Here is a 17,942-nt window from a genome sequence, read left to right on the forward strand (position 1 = left end):
TAAGATTTTTTGAATCTTAAAACTATCAGCATGTGTATATATTTATGTATGCTTGAGTATGTATGTGTATATATGAATATTCAACTTCTCAAAATTGAAGCTTTGTTTTAATGGTTAAGCCTGCCAAGTTATCTTCTGAGAAGTCAGTAATGGAAATTGAGAAGAGAGACCATTGTTCCACAATGATATGTTGCCCTGAAGATACCCAAAAGCAATTCTAACTGAATTGTCTTTGAAACACAACAGGGAGAATAGAAAAACTTAATTCTATATGCAGACCAGAAACATGGAATATTCAAATAATATATTAGATTCCCAAAGAATAATTTTTTCTGTGTGATAGTGTTCTCATTCTTGTATCAGCAGAACTTGTTTAGACAATTCAGTGATAAGTAAAATACAGAATAGTCATTGAATACATAATTTATACCTGTGATCCGTGCAACAAAATGTTTGCAACATACATGAAATCTATCAAATGATTATGCAAAAGAATATTATCCCTCAAGCTAAAAAGTAAACAAAATTATACCTGCAGTGCCATCTAACATAATCTATAGATTTTTTAAAAATATATACATGAGTGTAGTGTGGCTAACAAGTGATGCATAAAGGAGTACTTCAGAAAACAATTTGAGTTGGTTGGCATACAGAACTAAGCCAGTAGTTTCCCTGATTGCTTTTCACCCTGGGGACCCAGCTGTAAATCACAGTGAGAGCAGAAGAAGATTGCTTTCTCTCAATGACAGCTGTCAAGGATTACATGGGAAATGAATTCTGGCACTCTCAATTTAGTCTGTTGAGAAAAGCAGGAGAATGCTTTAAATCTGCCCTGATGACTTTGGAACCTCACATTGAGTAGATTCAAACCCTTGAGGACAAAGAAGTGAAAAGACCATGTCTGAGTCCTTTAGGCAGTTTTCTGTTAAAAAGTTGAATGATCATCAAAAAGTGCATCATTCACGGTATTTCATTTCTTGTTCTCTCTCCCTCTCTTTTTTCTTTCCCTTGACAGAAACAATATGAAACTTCTTTTTAAACTTTGATATCTGATTAAGAGTATTTTTAAACTTTTTTATTTGAAAAATACTGCATGAATGTTGGTATCTATAACATGTATAGGGATTGCCTCTCAGAATGAATAGAAGTAGAGAATTCACTCGGACTTTAAGGCAAATTTTAGGAGATGCAGTCTATAACAAGAAAAGAAGGCACTGTTTGCGAAAATCTAATTAAAGTGTTTCCCGTCTGTGGTAATTTAGTAAAGTTCAGTGTAAAGTCAATACTACACAAAAATGGTAACCGCTCAATGAACTAAAGGAAAAAAAAAAAGTCAACTTACAACTTCACTTAGCAGAAGTCTCAAATAAACAGAAGCCTGATTTTTTTCTTTCTTTTTTTTTTTCCAATGGGGACCAGCTGGAGAGTCATTTTACAATGAAAATTCTGGCCATATAAACCATAAAGCTAAAATAATTATTTAGGAACCACAGTATTTTTACAAACATTAGTAAGATCTACCCAAAATCAGATGTCCCGACATCATGCTTCTGATTTGCCCAGACAAAGGAAATTTTCACTGTAATAATGTAGTATAGATGTGCTGGGTAATAGTGCAAACTAGTGCTAATAATTTGCTACATAACAGCTTGGTATAAACAAAGCCTTAACTAACATCAATAATTTCAATGAAGTATACAGAATTAAATTCACATTTTTTTTTACTTGTGAGATGAAAGGCTAAGACACACTTAATTTTAAATGGCACTCCAAAATATTTATCACTGATATAAAGATGACAAATATTCTCTCACTGTTACAAAAAATGCAATCTTTCCTATACTTTCCCAGTGAAATTTTCTGCTTGACCACTCAGATAACTAAGTAGCCAATTCATCTTCTACTAAAATAAAACTGGAGTCAGTAGCCTGTTAAAAAATTCCATGAACTTACAGTTACTTTTTTTCAGCTTTGAACTAGGTTGTTTAAACTTCATAAAACAATAGTTCTTTTAGATCACTAGATTAGCTAATTTAAAAAATTAATAGTTTTGTTTTGTATGCATACGAAAGCTCTTCTTCCTACACCCCCCCCCCAGTATGAACACAGGTGTAACCCTTGCAGATACATCAGAAAGATGAGTTACGTACTTGTCACTATTCTTTAGATGTGTTGTCTATACGTACATTCATTTATGGGCATGTATGTATTAAGTAGTGTTAACCCAATAATTTTTGTCATAATAGTACCAACTCTGGGAGCATGTCTTAAAATCTTTCCCTTAGGTTTTTCTTAACCAGAGCATTGTTTCCATATGTAAGAAAGAAACATATCGATGGTATTAGAGTGGTTTGCAACTGTACAAATGAACACCTCAAAGGTGAACAATTTCAGGTGAGTAACCCATTTGCCCCCTGTCTGAATATACATTCACAGTCACTGATCAGCAACAACATACAACTCAATTACCTGAAAGGTTTCAAAGTTCCTAGTTAAATAGGTGCTGGGGGACTATTCTCTCAAAGACAGCATGGCTTCATTTAGTTTCAGAGAGCTTAGTTTAAGTGTGAATGGAACTCCAAGGAGCAGTCTTACAGATCTCAACTATATTTATATTCTGCAAATACTTCCACTGCTTGAGCTCAAATAGAATGAATCTTTATTAGTACAAAGGACTCCTTGGCTATCCAGTGAGAAGTATGCAACTATACAGTTGCTCTCTGTAACAAAGTGGGTAAGCTTTTGGAAGGCTCAACTGTTAACTGAAAGACAGGACTGAGGATATAAAATTGAGGATATAAAGTGTTTATGCACCTAAGTCCCTACTTTAGTCACTGGAGATCTAACTAATAGAGTCATTGCAGCCTAGAATGTGATAGAACCATAGAAAAGTTGGTTGGAAGGTGCTTCTGGAGGTCATGTGGTCCAACCCCTCACTTGAGGCATAATTGTCACCAACGGATCAAGTCAGCTGTAGTTTTGTCTAGTCAAGACTTGAAACATCCAAGGACGGAGATTTCACAGCCCCTCTGGATAATTCTGTTATAATCTGGATAATCTGTTCCCAGTGTTACACTACCCTCTTAGTGAAATACCTTTTCTTAAAGACCAACCCCAACCCCTCACGTTGCAATTTGTGACTTCTTACACTGTCTGGCAATACTGAGAAAAATATGACTCCATAATTTTTGTAAATCCTCTTTAATTAACTGTAAGTTGCCCTTTATTCTCCTCTTTAGCAGACTGAACAAGCCTCATTCTCTTAGTATATCCTCACCCTGATACAGTTGACCAACCCTTAGTTTTCTGCTTTAAGGTCAGCTGAATTACACACTAAGGTCTCTTTCTATGGAAGTTCAGCCCCTGAGCAGGCCTGCTGACCAACACACAAATGTGGATGTTTCAGCCTCTTCAAGCCTCTTAATGTGGAACCCAAGGAACTCTATTCAGTTGCCTGAACAGATGTGTCTATTACCTTTTGAGATGTCTTTGCCTGATGTCCCAAAGGAATGTGCCATCTCTGTCAGCTTCAGGTAGATATATCATATACTGTATAACATCCCCAGTGGCACTCCCCCTTTTTATTTAGGCAACTCAGTCAAGCTCTAAGTGTCCTTCTAAGGGGTCTTCAAACAGATCTTCCCAGTAAAAATGTTCTGCTTTTAAGAAATATGACTTTAATAGGAGAAAAGTAGAACAGGATGAATGAGAACGTCTATAAGAAGAGAGATTAATTCTGATCCTAAAGTAGATTAGAGTATTTTGGATCAGTACCAGTCAAAAGGAACAAGTTACCATATCAACATTAAGTATTACTTTGGGACTTTATATGGTACCTATACATTGACTCTCCTGACCATGGGATCAAGACTATATCTAGGAGCACTCTACAGAACAGGCAAACCGAGGCAAAATTGTTCACATTACTTGCTAACTTTCAGATACCACTGCTGGTCAGCAGTTCTGAAAAACTGCTGCTAAAACATTACTGCAGACTCCCAATTCATGATCTAGCAGTTTGAAATGACTGGGATTGTTCACTCCAGTATTTAGATTCTTTCAAAGGAGATTTGTTGGACAATTAATCCAATGGCCAGGGTGTCAACACCGGAGACTAACTTTCTCTTTGCACAGCAGGAGAGATCTTACAGGACTCAGAAAGATCATGGTAATGATATATCACTACCTGGATGTATTGTTCTGCAATGTATGGGCAGATAGGCACAATCAGCATAATCAGTTACATGTTTCAACATACTGATGTGCCAACTGTGTTTGCTCATATCAAGAAACTTTAGATTCTTAGTTTAGCAGAATGAACTCTTCAGCTGAAAAGAATCTGCGATTATCATTATGGATGGACAGTAAAGGAAATGGCATTCTTCTGCAGATAGGGTGTTTGGATCAGCCAAGTTGGGAACTATGCAAGTGACCTGGGAGGGGTAGATACTACCATAAGTGTTGAGTAAATTTTGGGAAGAAAGATTATTCAAAGCCACTTTTACAAATATTACACTGAAGTCTGCTATATGGTGTTATGTAAAAACAATCTATCATATCGCCCAGAAACATCAGCTAAGTCTTGGCCATAACCATAGAACAAAATTCTAATGCTGTTTGGGGTGTTTAGTGGAAGGATCAAAGGTGGGGAAAGGGAGGTACCTAAGAGGATAGGGGAGGAACAAGTGTGGGAACACAGAGGAGAAATAAGATAAAAGGGATCAGTCAAGCGGAAACAGGTAGCTGGTCAGCATCCTTGTCTGAGTGAGTCCCATGCTTGATCACTGCTGTTTATCTTGTATTCTCATTAAATTCTATTTCTACCTATCAGGGAGACCAGGGAATCTGAGACCAGTTACTGGGTAGACTGAGTGTCTAGTGCCAACTACTGGAGTGATCCATATTGTGTGTGTATGTATACATTCATATATATATATATATACACACACACACACAAACACATATACAATACACACACACACACACACACACACATATTTTTATATATATTTCATTAGAAGACTTCAGTACTGATCAGTTGGAGAGTAGGAACAGGACTGTGCCATCCATGCTGTTCACATTTACGTGAATGCCGTTAAAGGCAATGTTTTCTGTCTGTTTTGTTCTGTGTGCTGGCTGTGCACATAAACACTGTGTGTGTGCCTACCCAGAATACATGCTCAGACAGGCTACTGGCTGGACCTGGGGACGCAGAACTACAGCAGCCTCACATCTGTTGGGCTACCGGATTAAGAAACACTCTCCAGCCTTCACTCTTTTTGGCAATGAAAAATCAACTGCTGTAAAACATTTTTCCCCTGCACTATCATTCTATCATCCAAAAATAACCTGCCAGCAATGCCAAAACCAAGATGCCTCTGAGAAGGGTATCTCCAAAAGGGTGGTAAAGGGGTTTTGGAGATGGTAACACTGAGAGCTGGTTAGTATAATGCCAGAGCATAGTGTCTCAAACCCATTTGGTGGAAGTCACAGATTGCGATGCCTGTAAAAACTTGCATAACCTGTCCGCACAGTGGGGTGGGGAGAAAGAGAAGGACTAAAACACCACTAATCCACTTTATTTGCTACACTTATTTCAGCAAGGGAATATTACTGAAAGAAATGTATGTTCACACCTCTTAAGACATTACCAAGAAGTCTGCCTCAGCTGTGATGAATCAGCAGATAAATAATGAGCTCTGGAATGACAGAACTGGAGAAACGCCTCTTGTACATTGCCTGTAAAAATGCCTTGAGACCTCACATTTCTCTGGAATCTTGAGTAAGGCATTTTGTCCATTTATGGGGTAGAAAAGATTAATTTCCTCAAACAGCAGATCCTCAAGCATACTCTGAATCCCTCTTACCTTAGCTCTGCAGCCAGGAATGTCCCTTGAAACCCACACTTGTGACAATCAGCTCTAAAAAATAATATATTCATCCCATGCCTGGACACTTATTGGGAAGTTTCAAATCAGTACCCAAAAATGGGTGATTGAAAGATGATAATTTCAAAGTCTCACAGGCCAATGACATTATCAAGGATTCCCTTCCTTCTGTAGTACACTGAACAGAGGAGGGATGGGATGCTGTGAAGCAGAAGAATGAGGCATGCAGTAGGAGGAAATAAATCATCATGACAATTCTCTGCTCTGGCTGGAGTTTATGGCAACCAATAAATGGAGATTGTCTGAATTTTGCCCTAAGCTCTTGCTCTGCTAACAATAAAAGAGAGGAGGAAGCATAATTTCTGCAGTCCACCATTGCTTTTTCTTGTGAGCTTTTGTATGGTGATGCCTAGATCATTTATACTGCATACCTGTGAAAATATAATTAACGGCTGAGTTAAAACACATCCAGTGCTGGAGGCAAAAGGCTAGAAAAAGGCTGTGTTGGTTCTAGGTTTGAGTAGGAGTAGCAGTAGCAGGTTCCAGCAAATTTACTGCTTGACACTCTCTTGAATCTCTTGAATCTCATTTATATGAAGAAATAATAGATTCTAAAGATAACAGTAGCAAAGGACATCCACAGAAACTTTCCTTGCCACTGATTATGAATTTGAAACTGCCTTATGAACTTGCAGCAAGTGACAGGACAGTTTATCCAATGACAAAGCAAAGGAACTGGATCAAGATATGCTCATCTTTGTATATGCATCCTTGCAGTCTAGAAGATGAAGGGTAGTATTTAATACACCAGTTCTTACTTCAAGCACAACATGCGGAAATACGGCCTACACTGCAATCAAGAATGCAGAACCCTGATAAGCCCATGTAATTCTGGTCTCATTTGGTGGTTAAGAGCCAGTATGAAAGGTAGGAAATGCAGAGAAGCAGTCTGTGCTTCTAAAGACCAGATGCAAAGCAGTTCCAAACTGCTGAGGGGAAAATTTCATATGGCACATATTTAGTTTAGGATTTGGTAGCTTCATAGCTACTTCTGGGGTACCTTATTCAGGCTGCATCAAGTTGTACTAAGACAGGTTTGCTGAAGAGCACAAACACTTGGGAAACAGAATTTTTCCAGAATGCCATTTGATTCTAATTTAAAGACAAGTAAACTGGGCATTTACTTACGATGTTCTCTTTACCAAAAGAATAAAGGCAGAGGTAGAGCCCATGAAAGAATGAAAATTTCCTACAACACAAATTGCAATTTTAAAACCATATTTCAGTGATCTCATCATTCCATCTAGGGCTATTACAAATGTAAAAAAATGTAAATGTAAATGTAAAATGTGTGTGTGTGTGTGAGTATAAAGGCATGAAATAGTCATTGAAAAAAGATTATTAATTTCAATAGTTCAAAACAATTTTTTTCTCATAAATTTTATCAACATTACCACCAGCCTTTTCTTTATTTGTGAAAGAAACAGTAGGAACATGAGTTCTTCCATAGCATTGTTGTTTTAATCATCATGATTTCTCAGAATACAGAAGATCAAACCTGAACAGTACCAAAATCTGTATCAAAAAATGTGTTAATTTTAAGAGATTAAAGATTTTACTTGCTGTGCTGAAAAAAGTGGCAAACTGATGTATTGGCATTCTGGAGTGGGGGGAAATACACTGTAAATAGAGCTCAGTGCTTATAACTCATATTAGGATCTAAAAACATATTGAAATGCTTTATTTCATACAAGTTTTTGTCATATGGTGCTGAAGTAGCATATGACAAAGTGTATGTATGAAGTAGCATGTATGATCGTTTGTATGCACTGTTTTTTGTCAGGCAAAAAAACCCCACATATTTTCTTTGGCATAAATTCCTGCCAGTGACTTGTTAGTTATCCTATTAGTGACACAATAGATAGGAGCAATGCATCATTGCAAAAGAGTGCCTGACAACTGTCTCGCTTTATTTGCTAAAAATATCAGTGTGTCCTAAGCATACACAGTAGTTCAGCAGCAAAATAAAATCAAAAAAAAAATCTCTTCTCTGCAATAACCTCAAGCACTATTGAATATTTTGTAGTAATTACACTCAGAGTCTCAGTAAGTGAAGCCAAGTTCATTATTGACTCAAGTAAACTCAACTGAGGTTTGAAAGAAAGGTCATATGTAAAATCTCTGTTGAATTAAATGATGCAGGTTTGCCAGGAACATCAATCCCTTCATCAGCAGAATATTCAAAGAGCTGGAAGATCTATTTTTCTTGTACACAGATTCATAATTCATCATTAATAATGAACTTTAACACAAATATTTTTCACCCATTAGTTAAAAGGAAATTTTAGAAGGAAAAGCATATGCCAGGATAAGTGGTATTACTCCCTTAGGGTAAATCAATTCAATAAGAGGAAAGCTGTTATAAGCATTTAATCGGCAGAGATTTAAACTAGCAACTAGGTTATAAACATTTTTATTTACCTTGTGTACAATTTGCTTGAATTTTTTAACAAAATGTAAGAAAATAAATTGACATTTTAGATGCTAAAATTTTAATTTTTTTTTAATCGTGGATGTAAAATTAACATTTCAGCCAACCCCTGTGATTTCATCAGCTACAGCTGAAATGCATTTTTTTATTAAATATAATTTAAAAGTTTTTGCTCTTCTTCTTCTTCCATGTAAATGCTATAATTCAAGATATATTTTATTTAACCCTTATTGGCAAGAAAAGAATCTGTAATAATTTTGAACTCTGCAGAATCATCCTTTAAATCAAACTTTTAAAAAAATTTAAAGAAAACATAGTTATAAAAGTATGTCACACTAATTTTCATAGAATATGGTCATAAAAACTAGTATTTACTGAGCTAAAAATCTTAATCTCAGGCTACCAAATTCTGCTCTCAGTTAAATGATGTAAAGGTAATTATGCTGCAAGGTTCTAGTGAGGCAGCTTACAATAGGAAAGACTCCTTTCTGATATATGGGTAGAAATAAACTATAGAAGTGTTCTGTGGGAACATGGTTGGCTGATACAGAGATTTGAACCGGACTGCTCTGTAGTGCTCTATTTGTTCCTTTTGAAAAAATACCAAATGTTCTTGGGTCACAATGAATTCATAAGCAGAAAAGTAGGGCTGGGGACACCATACACTACCTGAGCAAGATTCTTGATAATGCATCTGTCAAAGTCTTTAGTCATAAACTACAAAGAATCACAGAAAGGTTGAAGTTGAAAGGACCTATAGTGATCATCTAGTTCAATCTCTCTGCTCAAAGCAGGGTCAGCTAGAGCAGGCTACTGGGGACTGTATCAAGTGGGTTTTTAATATCTCCATAGAGACTCTATAACCTCTCTGGACAACCTATTCCAGTGTCTGGCCAGTAGAAAAGCTTCTTCTTACATTTAAATGGAGTTCCTCTCTGAAGAGTTTGGCTCCATCTTCTTTACTCTCTTCCATCAAGTATTTATACACATTCATAAGATCCCCCATGAACCTTCTTTTCTCCAGGCTGAACAAACCCAGCTTTCTCAGCTTCTCTTCATATGACAGATGCTCCAGGCCCTTAATCATCTTTGTTGCCTGTCGTGGAACTGCTCCAGCAGGTCTATGTCTCTCTTGTACTGGGGAACCCAGAACTGGACACAGTACTCCAGATGTGGCCTCACCAGTGTTGAGCAGAGAGAAAGGATCACCTTCATAGCCTGCTCTTTCTAAAACAGATCAGGATGCTATTGGCCTTCTTTGCTGAAGGGCACTTTACTGGTCCATGGTCAACTTGTGGTTCACCAGAACCCCCAGGTCCTTCTCTGCAAAGCTGCTTTCCAGACAGGCAGCCCCTAGCTTGTACTTATGCTTCAGGTTATTCCAGGTGCAGGACTAGGCATTTCACTTTGCTGAACTTCATGACGTTCCTGTCTCTCCATTTCTCCAGCTTGTTGAGTCCCTCTGAATGGAAACACAACCATTTGGTGTATCAACCACTCCTTCCAGTTTTACACCATCTTCAAACTTGCTAAGGATGCACTCTCTCCTATAGTATTGGCCCAATATTGACCCCTCGGGTATTCCAACAGTGACCAGCCTCCAGCTGGACTTTGTGCTGCTAATCACAACCCTTTGAGACTTGCAGTTCAGCCAGTTTTCAGTCCACCTCACTGTCCACTTATCTAGTCTGTACTCCATCAGTTTGTGTATGAGGATGTTATAGACAGTATCAAAAGTCTTGCTGAAGTTGACATAAACAACATCCACTGCTCTACTCCCATCCACTGAGCTATTCATTTCATCACAGAAGGCTATCAGGTTGGTCAGGCATGACTTGCCCTTTGTAAATCCATGCTGACTACTCTCAATCACCTTCTTGTCCTTACTATGTTTGGAAATATTTTCCAGATTATTTGCTCCATCACCTTCCCAGGGATTGATGTAAGGCTGACTGGCCTGATAGGAGTGACATCTGCATTCTTCCAGCCTTCAAGAACCTCCCCTGATTGCCGTGATGTCCCAAGAGTGTTGAGAGTGGCCATGCAATGACATCACCCATCCACCTCAGCATTCTTAGGTGCATCCTATCAGGTCCTATAGATTTATGTATATCCACTTTGTTTAAATGTTCCTAACCTGATCTTCTTCTACCACAAGTCTTCTCCTCTACTATAAGTCTTTATTGCTCCAGACTTCCCCACTGATCTTAAAGGCCTGTCATTCCTGAAGGCCAGTCTTATCAATAAAGACTGAGATGGAGAAGGCATTCAGTACCTCAGTTTTTTCCATGTCTTCTGTCACCAGGTCCCCTGCCTTATTCAGCAGTAGGCCCACATTTTCCCTAGTCTTCCTTTTGCTGCTGGAATACTTTTAGAAACTCTTGTTGCCCTTCATGTCCCTCATCAGATTCAACTCCAGATGGCCTTTGGCTTTCTTAACCCCATCCCTGCATACAGTGTCTTTTTATTTCTTCTGGGTCACCTGATCCTCCTTCCACTTCTTGTATGATTCCTTTCTATGTTTGAATTTAGTCAGGAGTGTTCATCTAAGCAGGCTTCCTGCCACCTTTACTTGATTTCATGCATATTGGCATGGACCATTCTTGAACTCGTAGGAGGTGATCCTTGAAAAGCAACCAGCTGTCCTGGACCCTTCTTCTCATCAGGACTGTATCCCATGGAATTCTTCAAAGCAGGTCCCTAAAAATGCCAAAATTTACTCTCCTGAAGTCCAGGGTTGTAATCCTGCTTTTTGCCCTGCTGCCTCCTTGCAGGATCCTGAACTCCACCATCTCGTGGTCACTGCAGCCAAGGCTGCCCCTGCCCTTCACATCCCCAACCTGTACTTTTTGGTTCCAAGTATACAGTCCAACAGACCACTTCCCTCATTGGCTCCTTGATCACCTGTGTCAGATAGTTATCAACTAATGCACCCAGAAACCTCCTGGATTGCTTGTGTCCTGCTGTGTTGCCCTTCCAGCAGATATCAGGGTGGTTAAAGACCACAGTGAGGATCAGGGCCTGTGAACGCGAGGATTCTTCCAGTTGTCTGAGAAAGGCCATATATACTTCTTCCTGACCAAGTGGTCTGTAGCAGAAACCGACAACATTGTTGATGCTGGTCCACTCTGTAAATCTAACCCATCAGTTCCCAGCTGGCTCTTCATTCCTCTCAAGGCAGAGCTCCATGCATTCTCACTACCCTCTCTAAGTATAAATCACAGTGTAAAGTGTAAATCCCCCCTTCCTGTCTTTCCAGCCTGTCCCTCCTGAAGCGCCCATAACTATCCACTGCAGCACTCCATTCATGTGAGCTATCCCACCATGTCTCTGTGATCCCAATGAGACTGTAACCCTGCAATTGCACACAGACCTTTAATTCTTCCTCAAATTCCTCCATTCTGCATGTGTTAGTGTACAGACACTTCAGAGAGGCACTCACTTATGCTGATTTCCCAGAAAATGAGTGAAAGCTTCCTCAATAATGCTGTCCCCTCGGCACTTCCTTATTTGTGTGCATACACTTGAGTTCACCTCACTTCAGCTCTTTGTTGTTGTTTTCAAGGTGTCTCCTGTTCACATACCCTGTACCCTTTGCTTGGCAACCCAGTCCACCACTTCCACACTTAATTGTGGGTCATTATCTCCTCCTCTGTCATTCCTAGTCTTAAAAGAAAATAATAGATATCATCCAAAAAAGAGGCTGAATGGATGCTAGGCATGTCAAAAAGCTTCTCATTCTGTATCACAGAATAATGATTTGGTAGTAGCAACCAGCTACTATTAAGTACAGAAACACAGCCATGTAWATTTTGAGTTTTCTGGGGTTATATAAATCTTTGAAAACATTCTTACACTCAGGGACTCTAAATTAAAGATTATCTTTGACCATTCTAATGTAAAAAATCCTAGGAAAAATAATAAATTTTAATTTTATTACTTAAAACATGTATGAACATTAATATTATAGACTAATCATGAAACATGACAATACTGACAATGTTGGATTATGTAATTAAAGGCTCATCTCCACAAACACAAAGGAGCACAATGGTGGGTAGGGCAATCCCAATAATCCAGTTAGAGAAATGGAGCCTCCTAACCTGACTTCTCCCAGGGCTATCCCGGGAGAGCAGCAGCCCCATGGGCAGGGGGTGAGACAGCCCTAATTAATCAGTGGGGAAGGATTTCCAGATTACCTTACAGACTGAGGTGGGTTACTGCCTTACAGGTATGGAACTAATTATGGGATACAGGGGAAGAGCATCTGGAGATTATGAAAGACTTACTTTGGGATGTTTAGGGGAGGAACCAAAGGTGGGGAAAGAGAAGGATCAAGGTGCTTTGGGGAGGAACAAGGTGATAAAATAGAGATATAAGGGAATAAAAGGGGCCAGTTACAAGTAAACAGGCTGCAGTTCAGTACACCTGTCTGTCCATGCCCTGCACCTGATTACTGCAGTCCATCCTGCCTTCTCATTAAATGCCATTTCTGTTTTCCTGAGTGAGGGGCTCTCTGTTCTGTGTGCATGTGTGTGTATGGAGGTCTGAGGGCCAGCAACTGGAATAGGGATCATGGATCACAGGAACTCGTGTGCCTGGGGTGTCAGCAACTGAAGAGAGCAGGGTGTGTGCATATTGTACGGGTACATATGTCAGTGTGTGATCACTATCAAATATCAAGATGGATTAGCCGGCAAGTAAGATAAGAGGCTTGGGAGCCAGGAATCGAAGCAGCTGTAAGTCTGGGCCAGATTCTGAAGAGACCGAGGGTCTCTCTGGGTCTCCAGGGTTTGAGAGTTAGCTACTGGAAGGACCAGGAGGTCCAAGCCAGGTCCTGGAAAGGCTGTGGGGCCTGAGGGTCTACTGAGAGACCAGTTTGCATCTGTGTGTCTCTGTGCATGAGGCAACTGGAGATGAGAGAAACCACAGGCCAACTACTGGGTAGACCATGTGTCTAAAACCAGTGACTGGGGGGGGACCCCTAGTTTGTGCATGTGTGTAGGTCTAAGTACCAACAACTGGAATAGTGCTGAGGGCTTTGGGGCTCATCTGTCCAGGCACCAGCAACTGGGGAGACCAGAAATCCAGGGGCAGCTACTGGATAGACAGAATGTCTAAGCCCATCTACTGGAGAGATCCATGTTGTATATATGTATATATTTCCCACTAACAGACCTTCATCCTGAACCACCAGAGAGGGGGACAGGATTATGCTGTTTGTGCTGTGTATTTGTGAGTGTTTCTGTCTGTGTTAATTTGAGTTGCTAGCCATGTATATATGTACATATTACGTATAGTGTGAGTGGGCCTACTGGGAATATGTGCTAAGCTTCACTGCTAGCTGGAACTGGGGAGACGGAGCTGCAGCAGCTTTGCATCTATTGGGCTACTGGATTTGGCAACCCCTAACATATAATAAAAAACAATATCAGTTCTCAAGACAACTAATACAACATTAACATTGTAAAATGTCACCTAATAGAAATAATATCTTCAAATTTTCTAGATCAGAGACGCATGTAATAGGTCCATGGAATAGAACTACTCTGACATTGATATGTTCAAGCTAAAGTAATGCTTTTTGCACTAAAACTAAGTATCTTCTGGTGCACAAATACTTTTATAATCATTATTGTTATTTTAGCTGGTATACATCTCTAAAGAGCCATAAAGAAGGACTTCTTAATCTACAGAAATTGCAAAGTTTATGACAAATTGTTTTTAAAACATTTTAACTGTATAAATGACCCCTTTAAGTGTCTGCATGCAGTTGAAGGTTGATTGTGCCTCAATAGTTGCCGCATTAATATGTTCAGACTCCTTTTTCTCCTTCTAATTGTCAGTTCTACATGTTCAGCCAAAGCTCTGAGACTCAGGTTTGGTTCTTTACCTCTGACACATCTTCACTTTTGTAATTTCTCAGAGTAAAGGTGGTGACATCTGAGTAGGACTTACACTTTTAATAGAATTTTAAATAAAATTCTTGCTGATGCACAACACAGAGAAGAACCTAACTCCTTCTTTATCTTAAGAGAATACATTCTTTCATTTGATACGCTAATATTAAGAAAAATAAATATTCCAGTGTAGAAGAGCAATTAATTATCCATTCTCTATCCTGACAACTATTTCAAGATGTAATTAATTCTAAATAAATACTTAAGTCATATTGTTTTCATTAAGATTTAAATCCATATTGATCAGAGTTCTCAAGCAGCTCTATGCTTTGTAATACAGACCTGCACTGAGAATGCAGTGAGAGTGAATTCAGAGAATTTCTGAGCAGCTCCATTCTGGTAGGAATTCGACATTCTTAAGCAAATGGATCTTGGCAGAGTTGAATCTATAATACTCACTATCCAGAAAACCAACCTCCCTAAACAAGATTTTTGACCATAAGATCTACTACAAAAAGTGGTACGGATCAAACTCAAATTCACATTACGAATTAAAAAAGGAAAATGACAGTAGACAAAAGACATACCTGAAATAGTGTTGGAGTAACTGTAAGGCTCAAGTTTCCTAATTCTTATGTTCTTATATTTTAAATCTTCTCAGCCTTTACACCATTTTCCATTAATTTCCTTTTTTCTTTCTCATTTTCAGTTTTTTCATTGTATGTAGATAACGTATACACCTGAGTTCAATGTGAATATCTGAGGAACTCAGCTTGTAAAAGATGCTGAATTACAGGAAGACCATGMAATTTTTGCCTCTGACAATCAAACAGTACAGATCTGGACCATATTTACTGTATATGTAAAAATAAATATAATTTTAACAAAGAAAATTTTACTTAAATGCCTCACATATGAGATAGAAGAGTGTATTCACTAAAGTTTAGTGAGGCAAAGAAGTATACAAGGAAAAAAAAATTACTTGATCCTAAATAGGAACAGTTTGCTAATTTCTGTTTCCCTGTTCCTATAGTTATACTGCCATGCTAGTTAACTCACTTGCATAAATTCTGAGAGTAGTGACTAAGGGAATTGCAATCTTTGTATTGTTTTAATGAGAACAAAGGATCTAATTCTTCACACTGAGCTTGAAATTGCATCAGCTATCTCTGAAACAATATCATGAGCTGATCACCAAAGATAATTATTATTCTTAGGAGCAACCATTGCAATAAAATATGATTTTTAATAAAGCAACAGGTGGAGGTAATAAAGCTATCAATAACTTAACTTCTTATTACACAAGCTTAGTCCCAATGTTAGTATCCTTAGAACAATTCTGCACATTAAAGACAAGTTGCTATGAATTTCTAAGAAAAAAAAATAGTATTTACATTGATTTATGGCTTAAGTGATTATTTTTCAAGTGGAAGAAAATACTCAAGAAAAACTTCATAGCTGTTACACTGCTGGAGAAATTATTTATCTGATTAAGTATTAACCCCCTTTTCAACAAACTAACTTGCGTCTGCCTAATCACAGGAGATTTTTGTGTTGCTGTTGTGATGGAAATAGAATTCCAAACTCAGTCCTTCTATTCTGACTAATGGAGGATGAGGGGATTAAAAAATTAATGTTTTCTATCTTTGGAAACTAATCTTTAGCTTCTTAATTTGGCAGTCAGCATTCAGGCATAAGATACAATCCATGCGAAAGACACTGAAAGATTTGTCAACCTAAGGAAAGACCTAAGTGACTTGTATGAAATTCCTTTCAGAGGATGCACGATTTTGCAAAGATTTGCCAAATTACGTCCTGGAAGGAAAATGCTGCCAACTTGCCAATTCCAATTTAACCCATAAAAATCTAATTTCGGTATCACACATATACATATTATATTTCTTTGCATGTTCCATGCCTGGAAGAAACATCAGTTTCTCTCCAGAGGCTACACATTTTGTTTTTGGTTTACACATCTGGAAATCAGTACCATTGTTAAAAGTTAGAAATGAACTCAGACAATTCCAGCTTTGAAAAGGAAGTATGATCAGGTACAAAGGTCCAAATTAGGTCCATCAAAATATATTCCCTTTTGGAAAGTTCACGAAAAGAGGTCCAAACTATATACAATACCTCCAAACCTTTTCTCATGGCTCTTGACATCTTTCAGTACCTAACATGATTCGCTCCAAGTCCTGCCTTTCTTTCTCCCTCTCTCTCTCTTTCCCTTACCTCTCTGACAATTTACATCTATTTTATAATGAGAAAATATTCAATTTGTCTTAGTGATCCAGAAGAAAACACTTCACAACATTGTTAAATATTTTCAGCACCTAATTGGATTCAGCTTTAAGAAAGCATTTCCTACTCTTGTACATGTTATTTCAGGGCATACGACATAATAGTATTAGACCAAAGGACTGATATTAGTTGTCTGATAAACCTCTTGGTGGAGCAGATCAAAGGTTTGATATTAGCCCTATATTCTGCAACAACAGCCAAAGTCTGAAGAAAATCAATTTAAAAAGTGCCCATAAGTAGAAAGAACAAGAATAGGGCAACCTGAGGTGATATTTCCCCTTATAATCTCCCAGCATCCAACTCTTCATCTCAAAGGATTCCTAAGCCAGAAAGAGGCTTTGTATATTCAGTAACTCTCGACTGATTTCTCTCCTACTGAAAAATTTGGATGTCTTTTAGTCCTTGCATTGAAAAAAATGGTGAAATTCAACCCTTTTTATTCTCTCCATGGCACTCCTGGCTTTTAGACTTCTATCATTTACTTTTATGCCTGCTAGTTAATTCTTCTCTGATACTTCTCAATTTCCTCATAAAAAGCCTTTGCATTCCTTTGATCCCAGCTGTTGCTTTTTCTTAATCTTTCTGCACCCTTTTTAAGATGAAGGGATCAGAACTGCATGTTATGATATTCAAGATGTGAGCAAATCACTGACTTAGGCAGTGGTATAAATTAGTAATCTCTATTTTTTTCACCACTATACAACATTTTTTGGGGCATGTGTCTCAAAGATCCTTTTTCCTTTGTTATGAAATTGTCTTACGCCTGTAGTCCAGGTAAGACTATAATTGCCCTGTAATATATAACAACAACTGGACAAACAAGCAGACTACTCTATTGGCAATTTTATTCTTCCATTTACAGGTTTTTGCATATTTCATGTGTATTTCAAACCACATCAAAATGAAACCAAACCTTATGGAACAACAGAGGATTTGTTTGGCTATAAATACTCCAACTACTTAAATTCAGGTGGAATAATACACTAGATACACTAGTGAATCAGTAAAACTTATTGTACAAGTTTTCCCTCCCCCAAATAATTTATTAATATCAGGACAGAATTCATTTAGACAAGTATTACAATATGTACAAGTAGCTACTCTGGAGACAGACATTTCTTTTTAATTCCAATTATGTTACTGGCATCTAGATAAATAAACGATAAGGACACAATGAAATGTAAGAACTTTGGATTTCTGCAATTATAGTGTTTCTGAAATGGCTTCCTTTTTTTTTTTCCCCTGTAAGTGTATATTTGATACACAGGTGTCTTCATAACACAGACCCTTGCTTCATTTTTCTCTCTCAAACATCTCCATCTTACACAGAATATAATAGGAAAATAGCAACCAATTTCAGGC

At 38.1% G+C, this 17,942-nt stretch overlaps 1 protein-coding gene across 1 annotated transcript in view; it reads right to left on the reverse strand.

Annotated features, from left to right (window-relative positions):
* Window positions 1-17,942, reverse strand: part of LOC112972101 (CUB and sushi domain-containing protein 1) — a 579,349-nt gene that overhangs the window by 48,639 nt on the left and 512,768 nt on the right. The gene's annotated exons all lie outside the window — the stretch shown is intronic.

This window comes from Apteryx rowi, unplaced genomic scaffold (assembly GCF_003343035.1).
Source record: "Apteryx rowi isolate R43461 unplaced genomic scaffold, aptRow1 scaffold_474, whole genome shotgun sequence".
NCBI lineage: Eukaryota > Metazoa > Chordata > Aves > Apterygiformes > Apterygidae > Apteryx > Apteryx rowi.